The sequence below is a fragment of the Paroedura picta genome, chromosome 3 (genome assembly GCF_049243985.1).
Source record: "Paroedura picta isolate Pp20150507F chromosome 3, Ppicta_v3.0, whole genome shotgun sequence".
NCBI classification, from domain to species: Eukaryota; Metazoa; Chordata; class Lepidosauria; order Squamata; family Gekkonidae; genus Paroedura; species Paroedura picta.
Window position 1 is genome coordinate 69,532,363 of NC_135371.1, and position 15,368 is coordinate 69,547,730.

The 15,368-nt window shown below is 43.0% G+C and overlaps 1 long non-coding RNA gene across 3 annotated transcripts in view; it reads left to right on the forward strand.

The window, feature by feature from the left end:
* LOC143832244 (uncharacterized) overlaps positions 1–15,288 on the forward strand; it is a 48,144-nt gene extending 32,856 nt beyond the window's left edge. The window contains exons 3-4 of one of the 3 annotated variants that reach the window (XR_013229157.1): positions 12,492–12,582; positions 15,055–15,288. This is a non-coding gene — a long non-coding RNA (uncharacterized LOC143832244). Of the gene's footprint in view, positions 1–12,488 lie in introns of all 3 variants that reach the window. The other 2 variants (XR_013229156.1, XR_013229155.1) reach the window with 2 other exon arrangements.
* The last annotated feature ends 80 nt before the right edge of the window (positions 15,289–15,368 follow it).

A 15,368-nucleotide genomic window follows, 5' to 3' on the forward strand; every position in this document is an offset into this window, starting at 1 on the left:
CAGATCCAGGGTGTGACCTGCCTGGTGGATAGGGCCAACAACAAATTGCGAGAGCCCTAGTGTCGCCATAGCCGACACCAGGTCCAGCCCATTGCCAGAGGGTGGCAATTCCGCATGGACATTAAAGTCGCCCAGGATTAATAGTCTAGGAGACTGTAATGTCCAGGCGGCTGCCGCCTCTAGCAGGGCTGGCAGGACATCTGGAGGTGTATTGGGCACGCGATACACCAGCCAGATGGCCACGCTCTAGGTTGTACCCCACCCTAGGCCAACACATTCAATTCCTGGAATTTTCGGTGCAGAGAGAGCCCTGAAGGAGATGTTGTCACGGATCAGGATTGCCACACCCCCTCCCCACCCCACAGTCCGTGACTGATGGTGGACGGAGAACCCAGCCGGGGTTAGCTCTTTAAGGGCAACTGTTTTGCCGTCCCTGGTCCAGGTTTCCGTCAGGCACGCCAGGTCTACCCCCTGCTCTGTGAAATACGCTTGCAGAGTGGAAGCTTTGTTGTTGATGGACCTGGCATTGCACAGCATCAGTGTCGGAGGTGGGTTGTTCACCTTTGCCTCCACCCTAGTGGCCCGAGAGATGGGGCGGAGGTTAGAAGGATTTCGAGCATGGTCATTTCTCAAACCCCTTCTATTGTCCAGCCTCCTCCCACCGCTGTCCCTGCCTCTTCCCCTTATTATTGGAATCCCCCCCTTTTTTTTTTTTACTGTGCTCTTATTTGGGCTCGATGATTGAGAGGTGTTCATGTCTGATGTTGTGTTCCTCCTTGGGTTGTCAACTGCTTAACTTCTAGGGTTGTGCCCTGGTTCTTGTTTCTTTTTTGGTTGCTTTGGCTTGGATGCTTTAGCTTTTTCTGTTTCAGGTGGTTGATTGGTTTTGGTTGTTTCAATTGGATTCCAGAGGGATGACCCCGATCGTCTGTTATGACACCTCAGGGCTACCCAATCTGGAGTTAATTTGTTACAAGGGTGTTGTGTACATTCTATTGGGTCTCATTCAGGTGGGATGGAAGGGGGAAGGGGCACTTTTTAAGGTTGAATTTCATTTCAGGTTATTTTAGTTATTAATTGGGGTATGGTTGGTAGTGTTAGGGGCATGATTTGTGGTGATTAGAGGGCCATGATTTGAATGATCAATTTCGTTTGTATTAATATGAGTGATATCTATGGGATGATAATGCCTAATTTCCCTTCCCTTCCCTTCCCTTCCCCCCAAGTTTCATCCCTTACTTTTTTCTCCCTGTTACTGTTTTCTGCCTGGTTTCATGTTTATCCCTATCCCTCTCCCCCTCCCCCCTCCCTTCCCTCATTCTCCAGTGCGTGCAATATTTCCCACTAAGATTTTCCCGCCCAGCTATCCCCGCACAATTTGCCCGCCTATCCCTCCTTCTCCTTTTCCCTTTTTTCCCTCCTCCTCCCTTCTCTTGGTACAGTTTCCCTGCGCAATTATCCCACCCATAGTTGTTTGTTTGTTTTTCTTCCCCCCTTGTTCCTTGATCTCTTCCTCTCCCTCTTTCTCCCCGTATGCTACGCTCTATTTAGTAATTTCCTCTTCCCGTCCCCCCTTTTGAATTGACAATCAGTTTTAGTTTGATACTCCCCCTCCCTGATCCCCCCTCTCCTGCAAGTAATTTCAGTGTGATTCTCCTCTCCAATAAATTGATTGGTAATTCTCTCCTCTCTCCATCGCTCCCCCCCCCCGTTGTTTCCCTCCTGTCCTTCTGGGTCAACAATCAGCTTTAGCTTTAGTTTGATCTTCCCCCGATCCACCCCCTCCCCCCTGCAAGCAATTTTGGTCTGATCCTCTGCAATAAATTAATTGCTAATTTCCCCTCTCTGCGTCACCCACCCCCCAACTGTCAGTTCCAGGTCCGGGCTAATTCCCCCCCCCCCAGCCTGGTCAGTCCTTCCTTTCTAGGCTCTCCAGCCGCGCGGCGGGGTCGTGTGCTGGTCTCGGGTTGTTCTCGAAGAGGCGACAGCATAGGCACAGATGGCCTGTGTGGCCCCTTCCAACTCTATTCTTTTAAATAAATCCTTTCATCTCCTTTATCCTAAAATACAGTATGTGCATATCTATGACATTTACCTGGCTAACAAAAGGGTTATGGGCCCAGGGCATAACATTAATTAGGATATCTCCTGGGGCTTGGTTAGGCAGAACAGGCCTAACATGGCCACCACCTGTGGAGCACAGCACGGGAACTCAATCAAGAAGCTTATAGAGAACAACTATCTCCTGTTGAAGGTCGGGATGCTTGAAGCCAGAGTCTACGGTGCAATTGAAAAAGATCGCGCACCAGAAACAGACGCTGGAGCCCGGAACACGATATTTGTCAGGATCAGCTCCTGCTCTCTGCCATGTTTAGTTTCAGTGAACCTAAGAGACTCCATATTGGTCTGCTTTGTCTTTGCTATACTTTCCCATGTAACCAAAATGCTTATGACTCTGTAGTGTCCCTTTGATTCTCCCCTCCTTTGATCCCATCGCTTTCACACTGCATAGTCTCCCTGCTGTGATACATTGTTTTCCATGTTCCTGTAAACATATTATCTGCTAGCCAGAGGCGCCGGCCTAACCAAGGCTGTGCTAACTCTGGCACCTTGGCAGGAAGCCTGGGATGGCACCTGGGTGAGAGAGTGACCCCCCTCCCCTTGGGAACGGTTCAGGTTTCGGTGGGAGAACTGTATTGATAACTGCTTGCATCCCTGATATTGAACAGTCTTGCCTTCGAATGTTAAAGTGGTCAGATCTACTTCCAATTAAAGCTTTCCTTCTATAGAAGCTTGTTTGTGAGTTTTGTCTACTCTTGACAATATCAAGGCATGTGCACTGGTAATTAAATGCATTATGGGCAGAAATTTGTAGATTGCGTTAGATTTGCTGACAGTGAAAGCAATGTGGAAGGAACTGGAGAAGCTTTATGTTAGCGCCTCATTAAAGAGCCAATTGTATTTGTTGAAGAGGCCTTACACCATTCATAGGCATGAGGGTGGCAATTTAAGATCTCATCTTGATGAAAGCAGTTACAAAGCTCTGGAAAGGACATTAGAGAAAGGACTTATATTCTGATTGGTGAGGATGATCTCTTGTTATGTTGTGATGCCAAGAAGGACTGTGAGGAAATAGTTCAATGTCTGAAGCAAGAAAGTGTATCTGTTTCCACAACTGAAGCTGAATATGTATCTGCAGCGGAAACATACAGACAACTGAAATGGATACTGAAACTGATGCAAGACTTTGGGATAGAAGAACCCAAGCCAGTGCAACTTTATAAAGACAAACAAGCATAAAGCTTGCACTAATGGAGAAAATCAACTCCAGAACTAAGCACATTGATGTGAAGCATCGCCTTGTGAGAAACATGAAGGAAGATGGGTTATTGAGCTGGACTTTGTTGTTGTTAGGTGCTCCTTCTCATGAGGTGGCCAAAGTACTTAAGTTTCATCTTCAGGATCTGGCCTTCGAAGGAGCAGTCCGGGCGGATCCCCTCTAGGACTGACCGGTTTGTTCGCCTTGCAGTCCAAGGGACTCACAAGAGTCTTCTCCAGCACCAGAGTTCAAAAGCCTCAATTCTTTGATGCTCGGCCTTCCTTATGGTCCAACTTTCGCAGCCATACATTGCAACTCAAAAGACCATAGCTTTGACTAAACGCAGCTTTGTTGGCAGGGTGATGTCTCTGCTTTTTAGGATGCTGTCTAGATTTGCCATAGCTTTCCTCCCCAGGAGCAAGCGTCTTTTAATTTCTTTGCTGCAGTCCCCATCTGCAGTGATCTTGGAGCCCAGGAAAATAAAATCTGTCACTATCTCCATTTCTTCCCCATCTATTTGCCAGGAATTGAGAGGGCCGGATGCCATGATCTTTGTTTTCTTGATGTTGAGCCATAGAATCATAGAATCATAGAGTTGGAAGGAGCCAAACAGGCCATCTAGTCCAACCCCCTGCTCCACGCAGGATCAGCCCTAAGTATCCTAAAGCATCCAAGAAAAGTGTGTATCCAACCTTTGTTTGAAGACTGTGTTCAGATCTCGTTGAACTCTGTCTCTATCTTCTGGAGTATTTGCCAGTCCTCCCAATTTGGTGTCATCTGCCAGGGAGAAGTTTCAAAGCCTACATAAGAAGACGAACCTTGTGGACTTTGTACACTAGACCTTGGGAACGGGTGTTGGAATAGGCAATGTCTGGTGTACAAAGAGAAGAAGAGAAGAAGACCCTGAAGGAGGCAGCAAGAAGACCGTTAGATAGGTCAGTGAGTTCAGGACCTTTCTCTCCTGTTACGTGTTGCTTCTTGTCTGTCTCTAGATTGCTACTCTTAGGGGCAATATCCTGCTTCTTCTCGGAAGCTTCTCTCTCTCTCTCCTAGCCAGCCATGTAGACAGACGCTATCTCTATCTCTCCTCTGCACTATCACAGTATGTTGTTAATTAAATAAATCCTTTCATCTCCTTTATCCTAAAATACAGTGTGTGCCTATCTATGACTTATTTACCCTGGTAACACTTAGAACAGAGTCCATATAGCCAAATACCCCTGTGGTGATAGTATTTATGCCTGAGACAATTGTGCATCTTAGGTTGCCAGGTTTGTGTATTTTGGGTAGAAGGTAAAAGGTACCTGGTTCCTTTGGTGTGTCTGAAAGAATTTCTTCCTGAATGCATGGGGGTAATTCCTTGATAATCTTGTGTACTTCTTTTTTGTATTCCTGTGTGGGGTCTGCACCCAGTTATTTGTAAAAGGTGGTATTTGAGAGCTGTCATTGAGCCGCCTGGATGTAGTCTGATCTATTCATGATGACAACAGCTCCTCCTTTGTTAGCTTCCTCAATTATCAACCTGACAATGAACCAATCTACACAAGAAATACATTTTCTGGACACTACTATAAAAATAAACAATGGATGCCTGGAGACCACCTTATACTGAAAGCCTACTGATCGACAAACATACTTGCATGCCTCTAGTTGCCATCCTAAACATTACAAACAAACCATTGTATACAGCCAAGCCCTACATTACAACCGCATCTACTCCAATCCCACGGATAGGTATTCCCCCCTAAATGATCTACAATAAACCTTTTTGAAACTAAAGTATCCAGCCAGTGAGGTCAAGGAACAGATTAACAAAGCCAGAAGGATACCAAGAGAAAACCTGTTAGAACAGTGGTCCCCAACCTTTTTATCTCCGGGGACCGGTCAAAGCTTGACAATTTTACTGAGGCCCGGGGGGGGGGTAGTCTTATGCTGAGGGACGTCACCGCTGCCTGAGCCCCTGCTCTGCTTGCTTTCCCACTTAGTGCCCCTGACTTCCCACCGCCTGCTGGGGGGTGCTGCCAGCAGCAGCTGTCCAGTGTCACACCGAGGGGGAGCCCCAGCCATGGCAGCCACTGGAGAGCACCAAAGATGAGCCAGTGGCAGAGTGGCAGGGCAGCCCCCGAGGCAGCAGCTGGGGAGGAGGACGAAGAGGAGCCGCGGCCCTGTACCGACTGGTCTACGGACCCGGACCGGTCCCCGGACCGGGGGTTGGGGACCACTGTGTTAGAATATAAACCCAAAAGAGAAAACAACAGAACACCACTAGCGGTTACATATAGCTCTCAGCTCAAGACAGTACAATGCATCATCAGTGACTTACAACCCCTACTGGATAGTGAAAGTTCTCTTTCCCAAGCACTGGGGGGGGGTAAATCTTTTCTTTCACAGAGACACCCCCCCTCAATCTCAAACAACTCCTCACCCACTATGACTCAACAAGGACATTTTTTTAATCTCACTATGCATGCTAACCTTGTTCAACTCTTGTATCCATATTCCTCACAATTTATTTTAATTGGGATAATGTGACTGTAAGGTAATGGTAATGGAATGGAATTTTACGTTTAACCCCCTGTTCTTGGGATGAGATAATTGCCAGCAATTCCCTTACAGGAATGTTTCACACTTGTATGGTGACAGATGGGGCAAACAGCAAATGGTGAGGTGGGAGTCTTTGATCACTGACGGAGTTTTATTTCGCCTATGTTTTTGTGAACTACAACTGAATTCCAGGGGATTGATGGGCTATTTTGGCAAAGCATTATCATATAGCTGTAACTGGATGTGTGACACAGTTTACTAATTTAACAGAATTAATTTTTGCTATATATTCCCACTGTCATGTAGGGAGTTCTTAGTCTGACGAAGAGTGTTTGCACTCAAAAGCTCATGCCTTGAATAAATCTTTGTTGGTCTTAAAGGTGCTACTGGACTCTGATTTTGGTATTGTGTCAGTAAGCAGTTATTTGTTCTCACAGTTATGTGTTCTTCCCGAATGAATATTAACATCTTTATGCCAAAGCAGCTCCTCTATTGAGCTCTAATTCTCTAATACATCTTTTCCATCAGGACCTATTTTAAAAGGTAAAAAAGTTAAAAGGTTTAAAAAACTGGTTTTATTCACTTGGCTTATTATTCACCTTAATTATTACCATTGCTATCATGCCTAGTATGCATTACAAAAAGCTTAAGTAATTATGTAGTTGTAAGACTACTAAATCCATGGTACATAGGAACAATAAGTAACAATGCACATAGAAAAAAATCTGTGGACTATAGTTAGAAGAAACAATAGGAAATGTTGATGAAAGAAAGCCTTTTGAGCTGTTCTGATTTTGATATGGGCAATGAATTGGCCATATAAATTAATGGGGAGAAGTTGTTAGGATCATATAATTTCCAGTTATCTGGATTATCTGCATACTGTGTCATTTGCACTGGTGATCTATGAAAACTAGAATGTGATGGTCATCAGCAAATCATCAGGTTGTAAACCTGTATGTGGATCAGACGTAGGACAGAACATCATCTCCTTTATATTTTTCTTGATTATATATTGCACAATTGGGCTGAGTCAGTATATTCTCTCTCATAATGATAGATTCAAGTGGGTAGCCGTGTTGGTCTGAAGTAGCACAACAAAAACAGAGTCCAATAGCACCTTTAAGACCAACAAAGATTTATTCAAGGAGTGAGCTTTCGAGTGCATGAACTCTTCCTTAGACTAATGAACTACCATCATAACAGTGGAAATATAAAACAAAAGTTAATCCTATTAAATTAGTAAACAGTGTCACAACATACAAATTCAGCCATATGATGCCATAGAATAATAGAATCATAGAGTTGGAAGGGACATACATCCCATCTAGTCCAACCCGCTGCTCAATGCATGATCAGCCCAGAGCATCCTAAAACATCCAAGAAAAGTGTGTATCCAACCTTTGCTTGAAGACTGCCAGTGAGGGGGAGCTCACCACCTCCTTAGGCAGCCTATTCAACTGCTGAACTACTCTGACTGTGAAATTTTTTTCCCTGATATCTAGCCTATATCATTGTACTTGTAGTTTAAACCCATTACTGCGTGTCCTTTCCTCTACAGCCAATGGGAACAGCATCCTGCCCTTCTCCAAATGACAACCTTTCAAATACTTAAAGAGGGCTATCATGTCCCCTCTCAACCTCCTTTTCTCCAGGCTGAACATTCCCAAGTCCCTCAACCTATCTTCATAGGGCTTGGTCCCTTGGCCCCAGATCATCCTCGCCGCTCTCCTCTGTACCTTTTCAATTTTATCTATGTCCTTCTTGAAGTGAGGCCTCCAGAACTGCACACAGTCCTCCAGGTGTGGTCTGACCAGTGCCGTATACAATGGGACTATGACATCTTGTGATTTTGATGTGATGCCCCTGTTGATACAGCCCAAAATGGCATTTGCCTTTTTTACCGCTGCATCACACTGCCTGCTCATGTTTAGTTTACAATCCACAAGTACCCCAAGGTCTCGTTCACACACAGTGTTACCTAGAAGCGTAGGTGCAGTAGGCATGCTTTTCATTTTTCTGACCCCAATGCAGAACTTTACACTTATCTTTATTAAATTGTATCTTGATCTCATTTGCCCATTTTTCCATTGTATTCAGATCTTGTTGAACTCTGTCTCTATCTTCTGGAATATTTTCCAGTCCTCCCAATTTGGTATCATCTGCAAACTTGATGAGTAGGCCCTCCACCCCCTCATCTAGATCATTAATACAGTATTTGCTGGCATATAAGACTACTTTTCCCCCCTGAAAAACATGTCTCCAAGTGGGGGAGTCGTCCTATATGCCAGGTGCACTTCAATTGGGATAGACATAGCTGCCCATAGTGGCCCATAGTACTGTAATGTAATGTAACAAACTCTATATTTGGAGTGGAAATCTTGGGGGGTCGTCTTTATTCCGAGTTGCACAGCTCCGGTCTATGAACTCCTCCCTTTTCTTAATTTGGGTCAGGGTAATAATCCTCTCTTCTAAGACCCTAATCCTTTCCTCCAAAAGTCTTTCCAGCTTACAGTTGTGGCAGATGTAGTCCATCTTGTCTTCTGGGAGGAAAGCAATCATGTCACACTCACTGCAGATGATGGGATGGGTGTCCTGGAGGCCCATTGAAACTACTAGGGAAATATAATCTACTTAGTCTAATTGCTAGGCCAAGAACCTCAATCTAAGAGCCACAGGCCAAGAGCCCTTGGTCTCCTCCCAGTAATCACCCAGCAATTACCTCACTCAGCATGACAATAGCCTCACCTGGTCAGCAGCAGCAGCAGCAGCACTCCCCAGCAGCTTTCTCCACGTGCTCTCAGTTGTCTGAGCTCTGCCTCTGGCAAGGAGCAGCCCATATGATAAATCTTTGCTAAAACAGCCAATCAGTCCCCTTGAATTCAGTTGTAGTTCACAAAAACATAGGAGAAATAAATCGGTGTATGTTAGTGATTAATGGCTGTCACTTTACCATTTGTTTCTGGCCCCCCTCTGTTTCCACCCAAGTGTGAAAACATTACTGCAAGGGAAAAGTTGTGCTGGTAACTATCTTGTGCTGAGACCAGAGAGTTAAATTCAGAATTACATTATATTTTCCTGACATCACATTACAGTCACATTGCCCCAAATAAAATGAATTAAAAAGAAGAGAAGATTGTGAGGAATGTAGATATGTGAGTTGAACAAGGTTAGCATGCAGAGTGAGATAAAAAAAACCTATGTCCTTGTTGAGTCCAGGGTATTGTCAGAACCCCAAGGTTTCTGCCATGACGTATGTGTCTGCTTAACTGAAGTGTAGCCATTTTTTGTGCTTGTCTAAACTCCTTTGTAACCCTGAAACTTTCCACTGTCTTTGTGCTCTTTATGTTATCACTGTGCAACTGTTGCTGTGCTCTACAAGGTTGGAGCTGCGGCTCCTCTCTAAAGTTGGACATTTTCCCAGATGGGCACCTGGAATGGGGGTGTGTTGTGTCTAAGGGGGATGTGAACTTGCTTTGGCGGGAAAGTGGAAGGTTAAGAACCCTGGGTGCAAGATTCGGCTTTGTAAGTCCTGAAAGAGCTGCTTTGAATAAACCAACTTTCTTATTTTAAGAGAAGTGGTTATTTCAAGTCTGTCATCCTGACAAGTATGCATTTGTTTTGAGTGTTGTAATAACTTGCATTTCTGCAATCTCCCTTTCTAGTCTGTTCTTGAAGTTCCTTTGCAATAAATTAGCTACTTTGAGATCCCCTAGTGCAGTGGTCCCCAACCTTTTTATCACCAGGGACCACTCAACGCTTGACAATTTTACTGAGGCCCACTGGGGGGGGGTAGTTCTCTACTCTCAACCACTGCCCTAACGCTCTCTGACTCTGGTCGCTATGGTAATGTTTAAACATCCCTTCAGCCCTCCCCCTTCTCCCCTCTTTAGTTTTGCACAGCATGAAATGAAGGAATCCTACTTTAAAAAAAACAGCAAAACTTCAGTTGACCATGTCCTATGAATGCAGGCACACAGCTAAATCAAAATTAGCACCTGTACACAAGCCAACATTCTAAGCCTACGTTAAACCTTGTGTCTAGAATGGGTTCCCTCTAGCTACCACCAGGGGATGTAGGGGTAGAGTTGTCAGATCCAGGTTGCAAAAGTCCTGGAGATTCAGAGAAAGGAGCCCGGAGAGTCAGGAAGAAAGTGCCACAGAGTCCACCCTCCAAAGTATCCATTTTCTCTGTAGTCTGGAGTTGAGCTGTAATTTTAGGGGATCCATGGATTCCACTTGGAGGCTCCCCCCCCCCTAGTTTGTAATCCTCCTTTGTGGAGGGGAATTTAATTCCAATTGGATTTCTGGGCAGTATTATTTGTTCCTACATGGATGAGAAGGAAGGGGTAATGATCTGAAAAGGCATGAAACCCACTTGTGGCTGGGCTTGCATGTGTTCCTGTCCTCTAATTTATTGTACAGGCCTCTGTATTGAAATCCCAGTTAAATACTGACTTCAATATCTCCAGCCTGGTCCCCCACAGCCCCGCCGATTTCACCCCATATCTGGGAAGAGCATTTTCTAAATGTATTTTCTCCTCCCCTCCAACCTGATAACCAGTCCTCTTGTATTGATTTTTCTTCTCTACCTCACTGGGCACCGGTTGAAGTGGAAGAGACCTATGAGTTGATAAGATCTCTAAAGCCCCATAAATCACCCAGGCCTGATGGCATCCCGCCAGAGCTCATTACTGATAATGCTCACTGGTGGGCCCCTATCCTGGCAAAGGTATTTTCTGCAACTGACTCTACTGGTCAAATTCCCGAATCATGGTTAAACTCCATCATTTTGCCGTTTTACAAAAATGGAGAAGTTACCCGGCCTATGAATTACCGCCCTATTAGTTTACTCTCTATAATTGGTAAACTCTACAGTACGCACCTGTCCTTGAAACTATCTAACTGGGTACTCAGCAAGAACAATATAGGGCCTGAGCAAATTGGCTTTAAAAAAGGCTGTTCAACATTAGACCATTGCGCTGTTCTATCCTTTTTATGTGACAAGTATATAAAGCCCCCAAGAGGCAAACTATTTGTAGCATTCATAGATTTGAAGATGGCATTTGACTCTATCCTTAGATCGTCTCTGTGGAGCAAACTTGCCAGTCTCAATACTGACCCTCGCCTCTTATTTCTGCTAAAGAGTTTGCACTCTAATAACTTTTGTCAAATAAAATTTTCCCAACAGGGGAATCTAACAAATAAAATACCTGTAAGAATGGGTGTCAAGCAGGGCTGTATTTTGGCACCTCAGTTATTTAATCTATTCCTATATGACCTCCCTGTGTAGCTGGAGGAGGTGAATGGTCATCCGCCTATGTTAGGGTCAAGACCTACCCCCCTACTATTGTATGCTGATGACACAGTGTTATTATCCAGAACAAGAATTGGTCTTAAGCGTTATCTTAACAAATTTACTGAGTACTGTCGGGAAAACAAATTAAAAATTAACTTTGAAAAGACCAAAATAATGGTTTTTTCAAAAAGGCACTATAAATATTCATGGATAATTGGCGGAAATAACATCGAACAGGTCTATCAGTTTAAATACCTTGGGATCACGTTAAATTTCAACAACAAATGGCTCACGCACAAGAGGAAAGTTAGGAGTTCCATGAAAGGCCCGTTGGCTCTATTAACAAAATTTTATTCTCAAAAGGGCAATCATGACCTCTATGCAGCGCTGAAAATATATAAGGCCAAAATGGTTCCACAGCTGCTTTATGGGATACCAATCTGGATCGAAGCATTTAATCACGATCTAGAAACACTTCATGCCTCCTTCCTCAGGTCATTATTCCAAGTCCCTAGAAATGTGGCTAATGACATCTTAATTGCTGAACTGGGCCAACAGAGACTTGAAACCAGAGCCTGGTCCCTTACCTTTAGATACTGGATCAGTTTTCATGTTAGAGCTCATTCAAATAATCTTTTAGCTGCCCTGCTAAACGATCCCCATAACTCCAATTGGTCTCATAGACTCTCTAACAAACTCCTCTCATTGGGCTTAGACATACATTCTTTGATGGACCACGAGGAGAAAAGTATTTATAAGTGTATAGTAAGGAGACTAGAGGACATTGAATATCAATCCTTACTGTCATTTACTTCTCCATCTTGCTCTCCCTGTGTATGGAATATTGTCCCGCTATATAAAGTTATCCCCCCCTACCTGACTATCATTGAAGCTTTCTCTGACAGGAAAGCACTCTTATTTGCTCGGCTGAACTCTTTCCCCTCCAATGTTCTTTTAGGAAGGTTTAACCGCATTCATTTAGCGAAGAGACTATGTTTTCACAGCTTTATGGTCCCCGATCTCCTTCCGCATATTATTATGTTCTGCCCTAAATTTTCTCTATACCGCCAGGGGGTATCCGACATTCTATCTTCCTTTCAATTCCATAGTAACGAAACGGCCGCGATCAATAAATTACTTGATAGCAAGGATCCTGAACAGATCACCCGCATTGCAAAATTTTTAGCAAAGGTTTTTAGAATTAATTCCTTGTTTTTAACAAAATTGAGTAACTCTGATTCTTATAATTGTACTATTTTGTATTTCCATACCTGTATTGTTCTTTATGCCAATAAAGGCTTTTTGTATCTCTCTAATCCTGCCCAGCAGAACATGGAGCATATTAAAAAAGACTTTCTGGATCTGGAGAAAAATGTAAAGAACCTTGGGAGCTCAAGTTGTGTTTTCATCACTCCTTCCTGTAAGTGGCTGAGGCATAGGAAGAGAGATAAAAATTATGCAAGTAAAAGACTGGCTACGTCAATGGTGTCGGCAGGAACAATTTGGATTTCTGGATCATTGTCAACGATGTCAATATGAGGGGCTATTATCAGGAGATGGAGTGCACCTCACAAGGGATGGAAAAAGTATTTTTGGGAGAACCTTTGCACACCTGGTGAAGAGGGCTTTAAACTAGACACAAAGGGAGAGCAAGACGTAAATTCAGAGCTTGGTGTGATGGCAAGATCTGAACATGAGAAGATCTCAAATCTACAGGGAATGTAACATAAGCAGGGAACTATTAGCTTACAAGGAAGTTCAAAAAACAAAACCATGAGGCAAACAAAGGATGGATTGCGATGTCTCTACACTAATGCACAGAGTATGGGAAACAAGCAGGAGGAACTAGTAGTTGTAATAGAGGAAGGGCGCTATGACCTAACAGGAATCACAGAAACTTGGCGGGATAATACTCACAATTGGAATACTAAAATTGAGGGGTACAATCTATTCAGAAGGGACAGAAAGAAAAGAAGGGGGAGGTATAGCAATAAAGAATCTTTATATTTGGGAAGAAATACAGGTACCTGAGCATGAAAATTCAGTTGAGTGTATTTGGGTAAATATAAAAGGATTAGGAAATGAGAGTGGTATTATTGTGGGTGTCTGCTATAGACCACAAAACCAGTCAGAGGACTTGAATGAGATACTGGTAGACCAAATTACACAATTTTTAAAAAAGGGGAAACAGTGGTCATGGGTGACTTAAATTACCCAGATATCTGTTGGAGGACCAACTCTGCTAAAAATGCAAACTCCAGTAAATTCTTAACTTGTTTTGCTGACAGCTTCATTTCCCAAAAAGTAGAGAGGGGAAACAGGGCCTCTGCTATTTTAGACTTGATTCTCATCGATAGGGAAGGACTGGTAGATGAGGTGGAAGTAGTAGGCACACTTGGTAGTAGTGACCATGTGCTTTTTAAATTTTCAATTGTGGAAAAGAGAAAACCTTTACGTAGTCGTACGTATAGACTGGACTTCAGGAAAACCGATTTTCACAGACTTAAAGGTATGTTGCTTACAGTCCCGTGGTCAGAAAGACTTAAAGAGATGGGAGTCGAAGAGGGCTGGGAGTTTCTTAAAAGTGAAATACTCACAAAAAATTCCCTTGAGAAGAAAAGATGGAAGGAGTCTAAAGAAGCCACGTTGGCTCCATAAGCAGTTATCAAAAGATTTGAGGAATAAAAAAGAGGCATTATGGAACGAAAGCCTTATTACCAAGAATGAGTATAAACAAATAACCAATAATTGTAGGGGGAGTGTTAGGAAAGCTAAAGCTCAGTATTAGCTTAGGCTAGCAAGAAATGTTAAATATAACAAAAAAGGCTTCTTTAGTTATATTTCAAGCAAGAAAAAGAATAGGAACACCATAGGACCACTGCGAGGACAAGAAAGTGAAATTATAACAGATGATGAAGAGAGGGCTGAACTGCTTAACTCCTATTTCTCCTCAGTCTTCTCTTGTGAGGGAAATAGTGATCAATGTGGCAAAAATGTAACACAACACCGGGGATGGGAATGGCGGCCTAGGATCACTGTTGGAACAGTCCACAAACATCTAGTTTCTTTAAATGAAACAAAGTCTTCTGGGCCAGATGAACTGCATCCAAGGGTACTAAAAGAACTTGCAGATGTCATCCCTGAACCTCTGTTTATTATTTTTGACACTTCTTGGAGAACAGGTAAGGTGCCAGATGATTGGAGGTGGACAAATGTTGTCCCCATCTTCAAGAAAGGGAAAAAGGAAGATCTGGGTAATTATAGACCCGTCAGGTTGACATCTGTAGCTGGCCAAATTTTGGAACAAATAATCAAACAGACTTTGAGCAGCTGGAACTGAGAGCTATCATTTCGTTCTTTTTTTTTAAGTTTTATTATTTATTATTATATAAAGCATTTACAGAAAAATTAAGAAAAAGACGACCAGCTGATGTGGTTTGCCATCTCTTTTAACATACTTATTCAGTTCCCATCACATATTATTCCTAATCTAGAAGTTTTTACCATTTTTCTTAGCAAAGTGATTGTTAATACATATGAGAGTATGATCTGTTATAAGAATATATTCTGTTATTATCTTAAATGATATAAGGTCAGTCCCCTTCATAAATTGGCCCTGACCTAGGAGTTACTGCTGCCGTCTTGTTAATACCTATGAAGTATAGTTTGTCATCCTCTTTTAGCATACATATTAACATACATATTCAATTCCCATCACATATTAATCCTGATCTAGGAATTATTACCATCTTTCTTAGCAGAGTAGTTGTTAATACATATGAGAGTATAATCTATTAAAAGGATATATTCTATTATTGTCTTAGATGATATAATTGGTCCTGTTCATATATTGGTCCTGTCCTAAAAGTTACTGCTGTTGTCTTTCCCACAGGAAACCAGGAGAATACTCCATTGTTCAACTCATCCTTCAGGTGGTCGCAGAAAATGAAATTGTGTTTTTTTCCATAGTAGAATGTTTCTGGTTGTCCTTCTGTCAGTGCCAAAGAAGTCTCTTACTTGATTCTTGCTTGCAGTCGCCTTTGAGTAGGCTCTGTATAGTTTATCAGTCTGGATCTCTTCCTCTGGTCGCACAGGAATATCTCCTGATAGCTTCCTGGGTGCTGACTCTTTTTATTTTGCTGATCCAAATCACTTCCTGCTCTGAATAGATTTCCAGGTTTTCGGTGCTTTCCTTCCTTGAATCTG